We start from the raw sequence: 15,849 nt of genomic DNA on the forward strand, positions 1-15,849 counted from the left end.
TTTACCGTACTGATTGAAGAAAACGATACAAGGGGACACACTGCTCAAATCTGTGTTGTTCAAGGGTCAACTGTATCCAATCATAAAAAAATAATAGTTTGACTCTAAGCTGTAAAGACACTTCCATTTCATACTTTCAGCAGAATTACAATTTTTTTAAAGACTCTGGAATTGCAGAAATATTTCCATGCTCTTCCTGGGAATGAATCCTACTGATCAGTAATTCTGACAAAGTTGTATTGTAATCTTACTACCAAAACGTCACCAATTCATATGAACTGCAAGGAAGTGCAGTATGAACTAGTGAGAAAAGGTAAAGACAAATTTCCAACATTTCTAGGCATTTGCCTTTTCTGGTAAAAAGAATATGCTGCCTTTCAGGTGTTGTGAGCAATATACAAGATCATGTGTATTAAGTGTCTTTTACTTAGAATAGAGTGGGCATTGAAGAGAAATAGCAGCTGTATTATTGGGGAACCCTAGTGCCCCATCTTTTAGCCCTCCAGGAATCACCTTTCTTGAATATCTAAATAAAATAACGTGAGATGTCATCCTAGGTAACCACTGTGTATCAACCCCAGAGGATTCCTGGGGACCATCTATCTCTTCTGCTTGTTCCTTGTGACATTTGGCTCCAAACCGCTGCCTTCCTCTTTGGACCCCTGCTCATTTGGGTCCATCTAGTTATCATTAAGCCAAACCACTCCAGTTTTCAAAAACCTCTGGTTGAGGGGCGCCTGGCTGGCTCAGTCGGAAGAGCAGATGTGACTCTTGATCTTGGGCTCTTGATTTCAAGCCCCACAGTGGGTGTAGAGATTACTTAAATAAATGAATAAATTAAAAAAAAAACCTCCATCTGAATACAGAAGCAGAGCCCCTTCCTCCTCTCCCCAGGGAAATGCTAACACAAATCTATACCCAAGTTGTGGTAGTTAACACATTGTGCTGGGAATGAGGATTTCTTAAGAACATTATAATGCAGAGAAGGAAAATTTAGCCCACCATCAGACATTGTTTCTCCCCAAATCCATAGGACACACCCCGATATGGAGGGTGTCTTACAGGTCAGCTGCCAGAGTGTCTTCTCCCATCATCTCTCTCTCCCCAGTTCCCAGGTTTTGTTCCAGAAGAAGTGGAAATCCCCAGACATCCATGAGGGTTTAGAATGCCCTCCCTCCATCCTCCACCAAGAGTAAATGTTTGCCTTATTAGAATCGGTTAGCATTCCACTCCAAGTTATTTACACTTAGATTACTTCCAATATCAGAGGACAAAGAATAAGTACTTAGCTTACTTCTGCATGTCAATAGTGCTTCCAATTAATCCCTTCCAGAACAGAGAGAAAGACCACCTACTCCAAATCCAAAGGGACATTCCCGCTTTACTCATCCAGCTCCCACGAAGTGATTCCTGCAATTTTTGAAAAGCAGCTTTATCCGTGCTGCCAGTCTTCAGGAAATCAGAAATACTGAGGTTCAGTCTTGGACCACCTCACTACAATATGAATAACATTAATAATGTCTTGTCCGACTATTTTTTTTAAGATTTTGTTTTTAAGTAATCTCTACACCCAACGTGGGGCTCGAACTATCAACACTGAGATCAAGAGTTGCATGATCTACGGATTGAGCCAGCCAGGCACCCCACTGTCAGCCTGTTTTAGTAAATGGATTTTCAAAAATAATTGAAAGTTAGTACATTAACTGTTTCTAGGCAAATAGGAAGCTGCCAACTTTCAATTAGAAAGCAGTTGGTTTCTAAAGTAAGCCAACAATTACCCTGCAGGTTTGTTTAGGGATTTTTTTTTTAGGTAGTACAAAGATAAACTTCAGCCTAGCCTGCATTCAAACGATCAAAAAAAAAATCCAATTAATGAGCTTTTGCCAAACGCTAAAGACAGGCTTCATTTCTTACTGATGCTAGCTTTACAATCCGGAGCGATTACATTTAAATATGGTCACAGGATTCTCTAACGGACAAAGATCTCGGTTGGAAGCTTATCCTGTTCTGTAGAAGAAAAATTTGGTCCTGAGAGTGAATTGCTCAGGTTTACACAGCTATTACGTGGCGCTGTACCAGGGGGTCGAGATATTTACTCTTAAATGGCAAGACTGTTAGGATGATATTGCTTTAGCTAAATATATCTGTTTGGATTAGTGTCACCTGACTCTAGAAGTTTAATTCTCACATTAAAACAAAGCCCACAGGTAAACAACTGAGGGCCGTTATGATGGTTCTACTTGGCCCTTAGGGACCTAAGTACCTTCCGGGGATCTGTTCGTCCACCCTAGAGAACCGTAGTCTTTATGGTCCAAGATGACTGTAGGAACAGACTCAAAGCACAGAGGCTGCTTTTGGGCAAACAGGCTTGAGCGATGGAATGTAGAAAGGGCTCCTGAGCCCTTACAGGAATACGAACAGGCCGGTCAGGAGACCCACCTCACAATACCCATAAGCCCTCACTGACCAATGCGCTACGTACAACCAGGCACAGTGAATCTTCACATAGTTTTTATATTAATAATACTGTTCAGATTTGCTTTAGGTCCTTTTTGCATCATCCATTTGGGTGGTGGGAACAAAGGTGTTTGCTGTGCTATTCTCTGCATCGCTCTTGTCTCTCTGTCTCTCTGTCTCTGTCTCTCTCTCACAAACCAGGTGAAGTTACCTTGGAAGCATTGGTCTCCCTACGATAAAGATTATCCCCTCATAATGCTTCTAAATCCAGTTACTTTTGCTATATCAGACATTTTCTGAGTTTAAAAGGATGACCAAGCATCATTGACCTTGAGGAAGCACCAAACATAGTATTTCTTCTTGGTCTGAAGTTGTAGAAAGAATTTCGATTTTGACAAACTATGAGCCAAATCATGCTACTCACTTAGATAAAAGATAGCAATGAGCATTTTTTCTTCCAATTAATTAATAAAGAATTAGAGTACATGGTAGTGTCCCATAAACAGTGCACTAGATTATAGACATTTGGTACTGTGAGATCAAATTACTATAGAAAGCATGGGGGTGCCTTCAAACGTGCCTATGATAACACTAGCTATAATTTATCGATTGTTGTTGGAGATTTGGGGGTGATAGCTGTTTGCTCCTTTATATTTTTAAGATTTTTTTAATTTTTTTTACTTGTTTAAAAAGATTTATTTATTTGAGAGAGCGGCAGGGAGGGGCAGAGGGAGAGGAAGAGAATTCCAAGCCGACTTTCCACTGAGCACGGAGCCGACACAGGGCTTCATCCCCCAACCCTGAGATCTTGACCTGAGCCGAGACTAAGAGTCGGACGCTTAACACACTCAGCCACCCAAGTACCCCCACAATATTTTATTTTTAAGTAAACTCTACACCCAACTTGGGGCTAGAACTTACAACCCTGAGATCAAGAATCGCATGCTCTCCACCAACTGAGCTAGCCATGCACCCCACTGTTCACTCCTTCAAATCCACTGTGGGTTCACACCTACGGAGAAATAAACGAAAGTATCATATACGTGGAGATCAAAATATCAGCTTCATACTATTAACCTTGAATTCAGTAAGTTGGTTAGGTCTATGGCCACAGTTGAACTTCCCAGGAAAGATTTCTTTTTTTTTCCCCAAAGATTTTATTTATTTATTTGACAGAGATAGAGACAGCCAGAGAGAGAGAGGGAACACAAGCAGGGGGACTGGGAGAGGAGGAAGCAGGCTCATAGTGGAGGAGCCCGATGTGGGGCTCGATCCCATAACGACAGGATGACGCCCTGAGCCGAAGGCAGACTCTTAAACGCTGTGCCACCCAGGTGCCCCCCCCCAGGAAAGATTTCTGAATTAAATTTAGGCACCCAGTTTCAGGCAGTGCTAGCCATATTCTGCAACTAAGTAGCCCTGAAGGAGAAAGAACACAAAAGGCACTGAGCTAAGCTTATTCAGATTCTTTACTCAAAGTCACTAGCAAGGTCAACCCTCTTTTGGGGGTTGAGGGAGAGAGAGAGCGAGCATGAGCGCCCCAAGTCCTCTCTCCTTATTATTGGCCAAAAGGATGGTATTCCTTACTCTATGGACCAAGCTAAGGACACTGGAAGGAGAACATGGTTCCTCCTTCACCTCCTAAATGCTAGGCATGGTATAAAGAATTGTATATCTGTTTTCTGTTTCTCACGACACTCACAAAATCAGCAGAATTGCCCAGACTTTACAAAAGAGGCAAGTGGGACTCAGAGAATTTAAGTAACTTGCCCATACTCATACTTTCGGCCAGGTGGCTGAGCTGGGATTCACACCTGGTTTTGTATGACTCCAAAGCCCATCCAGTTTCTACTATCCACACTTCATCCCCATGAAATCATCTGATTTCCCTTGAAAATATTTATAGTAATAAAGATGAAGCACGAAACCTCACTAGTCCTTGCAATTTTCTTGGATAATTGGTGTTTGTCAATCATATGCATCTGATGCAGTAGGTGATTCTAAATGAAATGTCCCTTCACAAAAACTTATTGTTTAATTTTAAGTGAATTCACCTTTGGAACTCTGAGAGGTTAAGTCCCCTTCTGCCTTGGGTGTGTACACACAGTACCTATTAGCAATTAAAATGAGTTACAAATGTGTCAAGAAGAGATCCTGCTGCGGAAATCCAGGTCAGGTTACTTGAAATGGATATATATCTTCCTCTTCTAAATGTTAATTAGATGTTCTATTTTATCTTCAAAGTTTCCAACAGAAATTTTCTTGAAGTTGACACTTACAGGTCAAGAGAGTTTCAAGCCCTCACTAGTGTCCTCAGCCTCCAGACGCATGAAGCCTTTTCCGAAGGGTTTACATAACTACTCAAAATTTTGAAATGAAGAAGAAAGCAAAAGACAAAAGAAAAACTACTATGGACACTGGTCTCCCTGAAATATCTTCATAAGGATTCGGCAGACCCAGGAAGCTACTTCAGATTTCATTCAACTTGAGATTTTAGTATCTGTATGCTAATAATAAAGGAAATCTTTTCAAACTCAACACCAAGGTCTATGCTCTTTTTTTTTCAATTCAGTATTTATCAAGCCTTTTATTTCATTTTATATAGTTTATCACCCAAAGCACAAATAAATAGCAATAAACTTGTAGTCAAAAGAGTTTGAAATAAAATGTTATCACTCCTCGTGGCTGACCAACAAGCCACTTTTTATGGGCATACTGTAACATGGGTCATAAGCAAAGTGTACTTGCTAATGCTGATTGTCATTGAAAAAAACACAATTTTAAAACTAAAGTGTCAGGGGTGACTGGGTGGCTCAGCTGGTTAAGCGTCTGCCTTCGGCTCTGGTCATGATCCCGGGGTCCTGGGATCCAGTCCCACATTGGGCTCCCTGCTCAGCAGAGAGCCTGCTTCTCCCTCTGCCCCTTATCCCACTCATGCTCTCGCTCGCTCTCTCGCTAGCTTGCTGGCTCCTGACTAGAATTGGCCCTGCAATTTGCATTAGAGTCCCTTGAGAATCCGATAAAAATACCATTGCCTGACTCCACCTTCAGAGAAGTACATTCAGTGAGTCTGGGGCGGGGCCCAGAAATCTGCCTGTTTACCAAGAGCCCAGGGGAGGTGGACTTGGGTGGTATGCACAACCCACAGGGGAAGGTACGATACAGCTCCCATCCAAATCCCTGCCCAGCACTACCATCCTACTAGTCTAGGGACAACTCAAGTAGAAAGAACAATCACGATGGCATCTTTCTGGGAGAAACTTCTCTGCGGTGTTGGCCCATTCTAAGTGACCATTTTCCTAGGAGACAGACTGCTGCCTGCGGTGTTTATAGTTTCCTTGACAAAACATCTTATTGTGGATGAAGGAATTTCCAGATCAACTTTAAGAGGAAAAAGGAGAGAGGGGAGGAAGGAAGGAAGGCAGACATACATATAAAAGACAAATTCTTAGGCTATCAAGTGCTTTTAGTCAACATCTAGACCCAAAATAATCACTGACATTTTACAAGTAGAAAATTCTTAAAGATGACTAATTACTTTGGTATTTCAATGAAAGATAACAATTGAACATGCATGAAAGCAGCTTTGTAAATCTGCAAAGTTTAATTGAAGATCACTTGCCCTACTCCCCTGTATTTTGAGATCTTTCTGCATAGAATATTTGTTATATTCTATGCACATATATTCTATATGTGACATATCACAGGAGTTTTAAAAAATTATTTAAGTTATTATTGAATATTAATACTGAAAATGGATCGAGAATTTGGATTATTAAAGTCCACATGAGTATTATGGCTCATTAGTGTTCCGGGACTTTATTTTACATAAACCACTTATTTAAAAATCACTGGAGAAGCACAATTCGGTGAAGCCAGGTGGCCTGCAATCAATATCATTACTATAGCTCAAGACCGAACTTGGCTAATGGCCATAGCAGGGGTAATAAATGAATTCTGTTGTTGCCTAACACACTCCAATGTTATCAATGTAAATCATAGCAGATCTGTTCAGACCCTTGAGTAAATCATGTATTTGCATTCCAAGCAACTGGAACTTTACAGCAGGGACTCAGGCTTACCTAAAATTGTTATGTGCTGTTTATTTGTATTCAAGAGATAGAAGTTAGGGGACGCCAGGGTGGCTCAGTTAGTTAAGCATCTGCCTTCAGGTCAGGTCATGATCCCAAGGTCCTGGGATGGACCCCATGTTGGGCGCTCTGCTCAGTGGGGAGCCTGCTTCCCACTTACAAAAACCATAAGCAGAGGGGCTCCTGGCTGGCTCAGTCAGAAGAGCATTCAACTCTTGACCCCAGGGTCATGAGTTCGAGTCCCAGTTGGGGTGTAGAGATTACTTAAATAAATATTTTTTTAAAAAGTGTGAGCAGAACATGGATTAATTCATTTGACGATTGTCCATCCTTGCTGCAAACAATAACCAGCACTCATTGTTTCGTAATACTGTACACATCTTCTTAAAATATGAGTACTTCTATGAGAAAAAAATGCATTAAACAATTCAATATATTTAAATGATGGCAAGTAAGTTATCTAGTTCAAATAGTGCCATTTCCTGACCTGTGCCAACTAGATCTTTATACAAAGAGCTAAGGGATCAGCACCCTGAGCTCATTATTCCGAAGCACTGATGTGTGGCAAGAAATGAGCTTGCTTTGCCTTCTTTCAAAATATTAATAAAGTGACACGGACTCTACCACTGTACTTCAGTTGCTGTGGCGATGCCCAGGCTGGGGGATGAACCCCTGGATAGATTATGGCTCTAGGTTTGTCCTCGTTTCCTGGGGTCGCTCCAAAGTACTTACAAGAAACTTCATATGGTTGCTCCACTCCAGAGAGACTTTGGGCTATTTTTTCTGAGAGAGCCTCAGGGATATCTAATGTCATGGAATCTGAAACTCTGTTTTTTTTTTTCTTTTTAATTTGCCTAGGAACCACAGTATGGCCACAAAAAGAGGCAAAAGTTGTTGGACATACGTCCCAGGGCCATCACCTTTGACTTTGAGGTGACCCCGCCTGCAATCATCCTGTGAATAAGGGTGTGCACCAGGTGTCACTGTAATGTCATTTAGGAAGCCTCCTGGGAGAAGAAAAGTGGAAGGGAAGAAAAAAAGGACTAGAAACCACATCTGAGTAATAACTCATCAAGATTCAAGGCAAAAAAAAAAATCCATTCTCCTCTCATTGATTTGCAATGATGGCTGAAGCTGCACTCAGCTATTACTTGGAAATGATTTTATTTACTTTCTAGATCTCACTCACCTCCCCTCTGAACACACAATTTCTAAACCTTGCTTCATTTTGTGCAAATCACAACTTCAGGATAGATCTGGAGCATGCCATCCTTGATATTTTGAATATGGGTCCACTTCACGAATGATGACTTTTTTAAAAATCAGAAATATTTAATGCAAATCCTCAGAAGCTGCTCTTCTGGCTGTAATTCTCTAGAACTGGGCATCTTGTGTGCAGACATTTTTGAATGTTCCGACAGAGTCAGCATTAAACTCTCTACCACAGCACATACTTTACCATATATTTAAACTAGTCAAACATAAATACATAAATAAAATCAACAGAACTTAGTACAGAGGCTCAACTGCATTATATCGTTCCAATAATGCGCGATGTCAAACCCAATAAATTTGGTTTCCTCCTGAATGCATTAGGTAGTAACTCCAGACCAAAATATAACTTCCAGCAGCAGTGAGATTAATAGGATGAAATGTGTCAGGATAAATGAAACACCTGCTAATGCTGTCCTAAGCCTTATCTGTAAAATCTGTGGCTGTTGCCATGTATATTCATCCCCAAGTCCAGTGAGCTTAAATATGGCTCTTACTGATGAATCACTCTACTCAGTCAATAAGGACGGAGCTCTAGAATCCTCGGGGAGCAGGTGCCATTGCTAAGTGACACTCGATACAATTGGTTGAGCATCATAAGTTTTTCTATAACTTCTTTTTTCCTCTATTTCTCTTCTTCCCCCCATTTTTTCACTGCCCCCTTTCTCTGTTCTGTCCCATTTTTCCTTCCTCTCCTTCCTGATTCCGTATGTCAGTGTTTTTCAACCTCTGAGATCCAACCTATTAGTCACTCACGAAGTCAATTTAGCAGGCTGTGGCTGGCGATTTTTAAAATAAACAGCAATGGAATATTTCAGGATGCATGGCTATGACAAGGGGAATATGGTTCCAGAAGCTCTTGCTTTAACCCATAAGCAGATCACAAAGCAGAGAAGAACCTGGGATCTTGCTCTCACTCTGTTGCTGGGTCATAGAGCATATCATGTTCCTTCAATTTGTTTGTGTTTGTTAAATAAGTGTAAGCTGTTTATACACACATACACATTACATATACATCAAAAATATATATATATATATATATATATATATATACACATACATGTAATATAATGTGTATGTGTGTGTGTATGGCATACTGGTGCTACTGGAGAATAGTGGAGGCCAGGGATGCTTTTAAACCTTCCCCATGACATGTGACAGCCCCCTCACAACAGATAATTATCTGGTCCAAAATGCCAATAGTGTTGAGGTGGAGAAACCGTGATATATACACGTATCCAACTCTCTGGAACAATCTAAGGAAATGATGAACTGTTTCCATTGGAATGTTCGACATCATAAAGCTCCCCAGAATCGTAAACAACTTTCTAATCCTGAGTCTGTTATCCAATTTAAATTAAAATGTTGCTTTTTCACTAACATCACTGGTTTTGTATGATTTAGTTATTTTAAGTGAGTTTAGGAATCCCTCATGTCAAGATTTCCCCTCACATATATGTACTGCTTCGCAATTTTCCAAGGCTTCTGCATGAATCCAGTCCTTACTGACTCCACGTGGCAGGTTCTAGTACCCGGCTTTCCACATGGGGAAACTGAGAGAGGTGTCTGCTCAGGTCCCCCTTCAAGTCGGAAGCAGAAGTGAAATTTGAACCCAGGTCTCTAAGGGTTTGGATGTGTGCTGGATTAAAAGACAAAACTACTCAGGTCCTGGCCCAGCACTATTCCAACCAAGCCAACATGCCTGCCAAAATAATCAAAATAATGGAATTGAATTTAAAAATATCCACACTTTCAATAGCATCACAGAACCAAAGTCTACAATATCCTCTAAACTATAATTACTGGCATTCATGGCATGTCCTCTGTGTTGCATTTCTTTATTTAGGAATTTGTCTCTGTCTGAAATCTTCTTTGAAACCTTTGATTCAAAAGACAGCATTCTCTGAGAACATCTCACATCTGTCTTAGAATTACTCACTCTGCATGAGGTTCCTACTTTGTCTTTTTTTTTAAAGAGCTTTCCAGCTCTGGATAGGTGCAGAGAAGGTGGAGAAACAACATTCTCCAACTGTGTTCTACACAGGAATTGGGCAACATTTGCATCATCTCAGAAATGCATGCACATTTGTTTTTTGATTCATCCCAGCAAAATTTCTAGTTTTCCCTTAATCTTAGAATGAGATGATAAAAACCCAAGAAAATTTTGATTTTCTTTCTCTATTTCCCTACTTGGCACTGTGATCAGGGATCTCTAAGCCCATTGGTGAGATGAAATGATCAATAGAGAACAGCACACAAACAGAGAGATACATTTATAATGCCACTACACCAAAGAATTGACAATGCCACTTTAATTCATTAACAAAAGTGTGTTAATATGCATTGTATTTGATGTTCAAGTGTAGCAGGACTTTTTTCCCTAAGGCAGAAACTTTCAGAAAAGTCAGCATAAAGAAACTTTCAAATAAATTGGTATATTTGAAACTCACACACTTCGAGCTCTCTCCTACCGTAATTATCTATGCCAGAACCCTCACAGAAAGTTTTGTGCTGCTCGTCATTTTGTCTGTGTGTGCCTTCACAACACCCTTCGAAACAGCTACCCCACTACTGGAAAATTGTATGCTGACAAGAAGAAAAGTCTGCTCTTCCTCATTTTTTCTTACCATCGGTGTGGTCCCGTGTGGAAAGGCAGGCTGCTGAGTGCTTTTCTTAGGGCTGGTAAACACGTTAGCCTTGCTTCCAAGGCTAATTAAAATTGATGCACGCCATATTTTACATGTTTCTACTGGATCAAAAAAAAATGTCGGTTTTTATCACTGATACTGTGTTCCTCATCTAATCTGTATACAAGTTACTGCTTTTGTGTGTGTGTTCTCTTTGGCTGGAGACACACCACCCTTCTCAGTAAACTGTCTCCTTTCTCCAGCATGACTGTCTCATTATTTCTGCCTTTGAATAGACTCTTAGCTCTGTGTTTTGTGGTTGTTTATAGCACCCATTAAATAACTACAAGAAAAGATGACACAGTCAGAAATGAGGTAAAGACACAGAGAAAACAGCATTAACTTTTCCTAGTTAGTAATAATATGATGTACCCAGACCACAACTGTAGTCTGTAGCAAACAGCGCGGTTAGTATTTTGCACAAATGAGGACATTAATAAAACAGGGTAATGTTTCTGAGTATGCAAGTGTAGTCTGCCCCTGTGCACATGTGAGAACTGTGTTGTTCTGAAATTGCTTATCTGAATGGCAGCGAACTCTCAAGTCTTTCTCGGGAATAAAGTGAAAGGAGCAGCAATGTGGTCCTTAACACCTCAGAGATGATTATAAAAGATAATTCTTTGGACTATTCCAAAAGTAAACTTTGCATATATCACAATATAAGATTATCAGTAATTTTCTTTTCAAAAGGCCCAGCAAGGTCTCCTTAGAAAACCATTATGAAAAGAAAGCCAAGAGAAGGAAGAAGCACAAAAGATTCCCTCGGGGAAGGACAAGAAAGAGGTGGAAGTCAGTGCTGTGAGAACCTGGCTTCACTGTATAGGAAATAACCTTGAAAACACACAAACCCCAAAGCAGATTCATTAGCAAGAGAGCTAATGTTTGCTCTAACTTCGGGCCCCTCTCATCTTCCACCCCCTCTCCTCCATCATCAAACGGGGACAGATTCTGAACAACTGGGGGTTTTACAGACTCTGGAGGGGGGATAAGAAGGACAGGAGGCAGTGATGGGGTGAATGAAGGGCCCCCTCCTCCGGGATCGAGGGGGAAATGCCTTAGTGCCTTCCAAATAAACTCCCTAATCCTGGCTGAAACGGACACAACCACAAGTTTGTGCCGAATACGCTGGAGAAGGCAGGTCTTGAGGGGAACGGCAATGCTCCTGGCGAAAACCGCACCTCCCTCCTGAACTACAGTGACTCTTTGAGCGCCTTCCTGTAGTCGAATCACAACCACCTGGACTACTAATAAGAGGGAAAAGAAAGGAGAAAAAGGAAGGGGGATGGCCAAAAGTACGCTCCAGTCGATCCGGCAACGTTGCAAAGAATAAAAAGAATGAAATGAAAACAGGGACTGGCACGCTGCTAAGGGCTTGCTTCTGTTAACATATTTGCCCAAGTCTAGCTTAGCTCCATATTATATGGAAATTCCTTGTTTACCATCCTCGTAGGAGGTCCTTAAATATCTGCCTGCGAACTCCACTGATTGGGCGCTTACTGGTTAGGGGAGGCAGCCGTCCCGGAGGGCGTCCGGCTCGGAGGCTGCTGCTGCGCTCATCTGGAACTTGCACCCAGTGGTCTTAGTCTCCCCTGGGATTTGGTACCGACCGAGTGCCATCCTCATTTCACTTGACCGAGTCGGAGCTGCAGCCCACGGTAGGAGCTGCAAGGGCTGGGCAGAGTTCCAGGCGAGAGGGGCCGAGAGGCGTGAGCAGCGCTCCCCTGCGCTCGTCAGAGAAATGGAGCGGCGGCTTCTTTGGGGGCTGCTACGTCCCCCTCCCGGGTGCACAGCGGGGACATTTGATCTGCAGAGTGATTGATAAGTGCGGGAGAGGGGTGGCCGTCCCTACCTCCCCCCCCCCGGCCCCCGTTCTTCTTCCCTCCTCCCTCTCGGCTCCCTCCCTGCTTCCTGCCAGAACGCCTCCCCTCGTGGGGGTGGGGGGTCGGGTGCGGAAAGCCTGGGCGAGATCCGCCGGGGACACCGCGCCAGCGGCCGCCCTCGGTGGCCGCCCCCGTCCGCCCAGGCTCGCTCGCTCCGAGACAGCCCGCGCGGGCGTGGTCGGGCTCCGGACATCGCGCAGCCCCGGGGCCACCGCCGGGCGGGAAGCCCGCGCGCCGGCTGCGAGCCACCGGTCCCGAGAAGAACGCTCGCCAGGGCGAAAGCAGCGCGAGTGGCCGTCGCGGCTGTGGGCCCCAGCGCCGGGCACCAGGCGTCCGGCAGCCCCGGGGGGAGGGCAAGGAGGGCTGAGCTAGCGGTTGGTGACCGATGATGCCCGGAGCCCCGGTGATCGCCTGGCCCCCTGGCCGCCGGAAGCGCCCTCCGGGAACCGTACCTGCCGGGATTGGGGGGTGGGGGGGGAGAGCGGCGGGGGGGCAGCTGACCCCCCTCCCCAGCAGGCCCGCCGGACTCCCTTTAACCCCCTCGAGGCCTGGCGGGCGGCCGGCAGGCACAGGCTATAACCCCGCGGGCACTCCCTGCGCCCTGTGGAAGCACCGGCGACCCGAGCCGGGCTCTACTCAGATGCGAGGGAGATCGAGGCGACGGAGTCCCCGCTTCTGCCTCCCTCGCCCCAGCGAGGAGAGGGAGCGTTTGCCTTATTTTAGCGTCCGCCTCTGCCTCCCTGGGGCTCCCAGTTCCCTCCAGAACCTTTCCGCCGCCGTAAAAGCCCGCTCTCCCTCGCGGGGTGCCGCGGCGGTTCTTCCCGAGATGCCGGGCCAAACGAAACTTACTTAAAGTGCTTTTTTCCCGACTGGGGCTGATTCGTTCCCGTAACTGTGTTTGGGGAAAGCGGCTGTGGAGGCTCGGGGACAGACAGGAGGCCGAGGAGTGGTGGGAGAGTCCACCGACCCGTGTCGGAAGCTAATCATGGAAGGCAGATCTGCCACACCATCTCCGGGTTCCCAGTGTCGCCCCCCACTCCAGCCAGCTTATCACCGCATTTCCTTCACTCTAATAATTTTCACGGATTTCAAGCTCCGCCAGCTGCCCCCCCATCTACCTAGCCTTTTCTCTCTCTCTCTCACTCTCTCTCAAATTCTTAAGGAAATAGCCTCTGTCCTCAAGGAGTTATTGACAGCGTCATCAGTGTCTTGCAGGAAATTATTTGTGAACTAAAACTAATATTTGATATTTCACTTTCAAATACAATTTTTTAAAAAGCACACGTTTAGGTAAGACACCACTATTTAAGTTCACAAGATAGTTCTTCTCCAATTCACACTAAGCAGTAGTGAGCTTTGGAGAAAGCTCCTGGGCCAAGACTCAGAATCCCTGGGTTCTGTTTCTCATTTTATAGATTCTTGAACTTAAGCAAGTCAGCACTTCTGGTTGAGGAATGTCTTCGTCTATAAAATGAATCTGATTGCAAAGGTCTTGTCCAGCTCTCATGTGGGCTTTTGCTTCCATGAAATAGTAACCTAATTAATCAGTTTGTTAAATGAATGACAACGAATAAGCCACATCTCTCTAGGAACTACGTCTATTTAATATTTAGAAATATGGAGGAACAAATGCCCCTTTGCTGGGAAAGGAAGCTTATCACTGCATCACTCTGCATCTAATGATGCAATTGCAATAGAGAGTGGGAGGCCATCACACGGCTGCCCCTCCCCCTCTGAGGACAGCTCAGCTCAGTGCCGCCCTTTAGCACAGAGAAGGGAAATTTGAGGCCCCAGAAGGAAAGGATCTTGCCCAAGACCAAGCAAGAATTACAGGTTGGGGAGGGGGCTCACGATGTCGGGTCCAAGGCTCTTCCCCAAAAGAAAAGGAGAAGGCAAGGTGAAAGCCTGAGAAACATTCTGGAGGAGACGGCCAAAGCCACAGGTTGCCTTTAGTGCCTAAATCTATAAACTATCAGAGCCCTTCTCCAGGGAGAAAAGAGCCGGTGTGGGCTGAACAATCCTAAAACGTGAGCTTACTAGGGAGGCAGGAGGGGAGAAGCAAGGGGCTTTCTGTTCTCAGGAGGCTCATTTTGCCAGTGGGATTGTCTCTGTTCCAAATGTGGCCCAGCAATGGGACCCTGTGTCAACTGAAGCAGGCTAGGACTGAAGAGGCGGGGAAAGCAAGTGTAAGTATTTTGTGGGACAGGTGCAGCCTCGGTCCATTCCTTTGTCCCCTTCTCTTCCATTGCCTCGTTTTCCTGCCTCGCGAGAGGCTGCCCCTGGCCCTTCCGGGCAACAGCAGACATTCACATCCTGCAGATGGACTCCACACCGGGAGACACCTGGTTCCAGGAGACTTTAAGATAATTCAGGAGGAGCGAGATAATGAAGGCAAAAACCCAACACCTGGCAGTTAATAATGCTGCCTGGAGGCTTAGCCCCCTCCCTGGGCTCCCACACCCAGCCAAGTGAGGCTCAGCCTGGCAGCGCCTTTCTGACACCCACTCCTCTTTCCTGCAGGCAAAAAGCACACGTTTAAACTTCATTATCCGGCTAACTCTCAACCTCAGGGGGAGAATGGTTTGGTTGTGGTTTCTCTCTAACGTTAAACTAGCTTTCAGAATCCAGGCAAGTATCTGTTTGGCCAGTCACCGCCCAGAAAGTAATTGTCTCAGCACTGAAACAAAGCTCTGTATGTAAAGCACAAATCCCCTCTTCGCCCTCCTACACAGACACTCCGGAGCGGGCACACACCCCACCCCCCACCCAGAGCAGCAGAGCACAAGAGCTGGGAGGCTGGCAGGCGGGCCCCAGTTCTGTGGCAAAAAGGCACATCTACACACACACACACACACACACCCCACCCCTCTCACTGGGAAGATCTGGACCTCTGCTTGGGAATGTGGCATGAAACCCCACTGGAATGGCCAGGAGGGAGTGGCAGGTGGGAGAAACCACTCGAAGGGCCAGAGGCCGGAGGAGTCGCAGCGGTCCCAGCCCCTTAGCGGGGCCCCTTCTGGAGAATCCCTCTCCAGGAGCTTCGCCAGCCGCTCGCCGCCCGCCGGGTTGGAGGTGGAGTAGTTCAGAATCAACTGACGCAGCCTGGATTTGAGCTTTGCAAAGCCACTCGCAGGGAAGCGAAGCATCTGCCCCTCCCTCCCCCACCGCGCGCCCTCGATCCACCGCCTGCCCCCTCCCCGCGTGACGTCACCCTAGCCCTGTCCGGGGGAGCCTGCAAAACCTCTCAAATTCAAACTGCTAGGCGCACTGCTGCCGCTGCCACCGGATTGGAAGCGCGCGCCCAGGCTCGGCCGCCGCCGCCCGCCGCCCGGGCCGGCCGGCTCTCCGACCTCCCTACGCAATCGCACCCCCGGGTCCCCGTCGACTCGGCCTCCCGCCGCTCCGGCCGTCCTCTCCTCCCCTGCAGCCTGCCGGATTTCTAATTTCTGCGCACCCCCCCCC

The sequence above is a fragment of the Ailuropoda melanoleuca genome, chromosome X (genome assembly GCF_002007445.2).
Source record: "Ailuropoda melanoleuca isolate Jingjing chromosome X, ASM200744v2, whole genome shotgun sequence".
NCBI classification, from domain to species: Eukaryota; Metazoa; Chordata; class Mammalia; order Carnivora; family Ursidae; genus Ailuropoda; species Ailuropoda melanoleuca.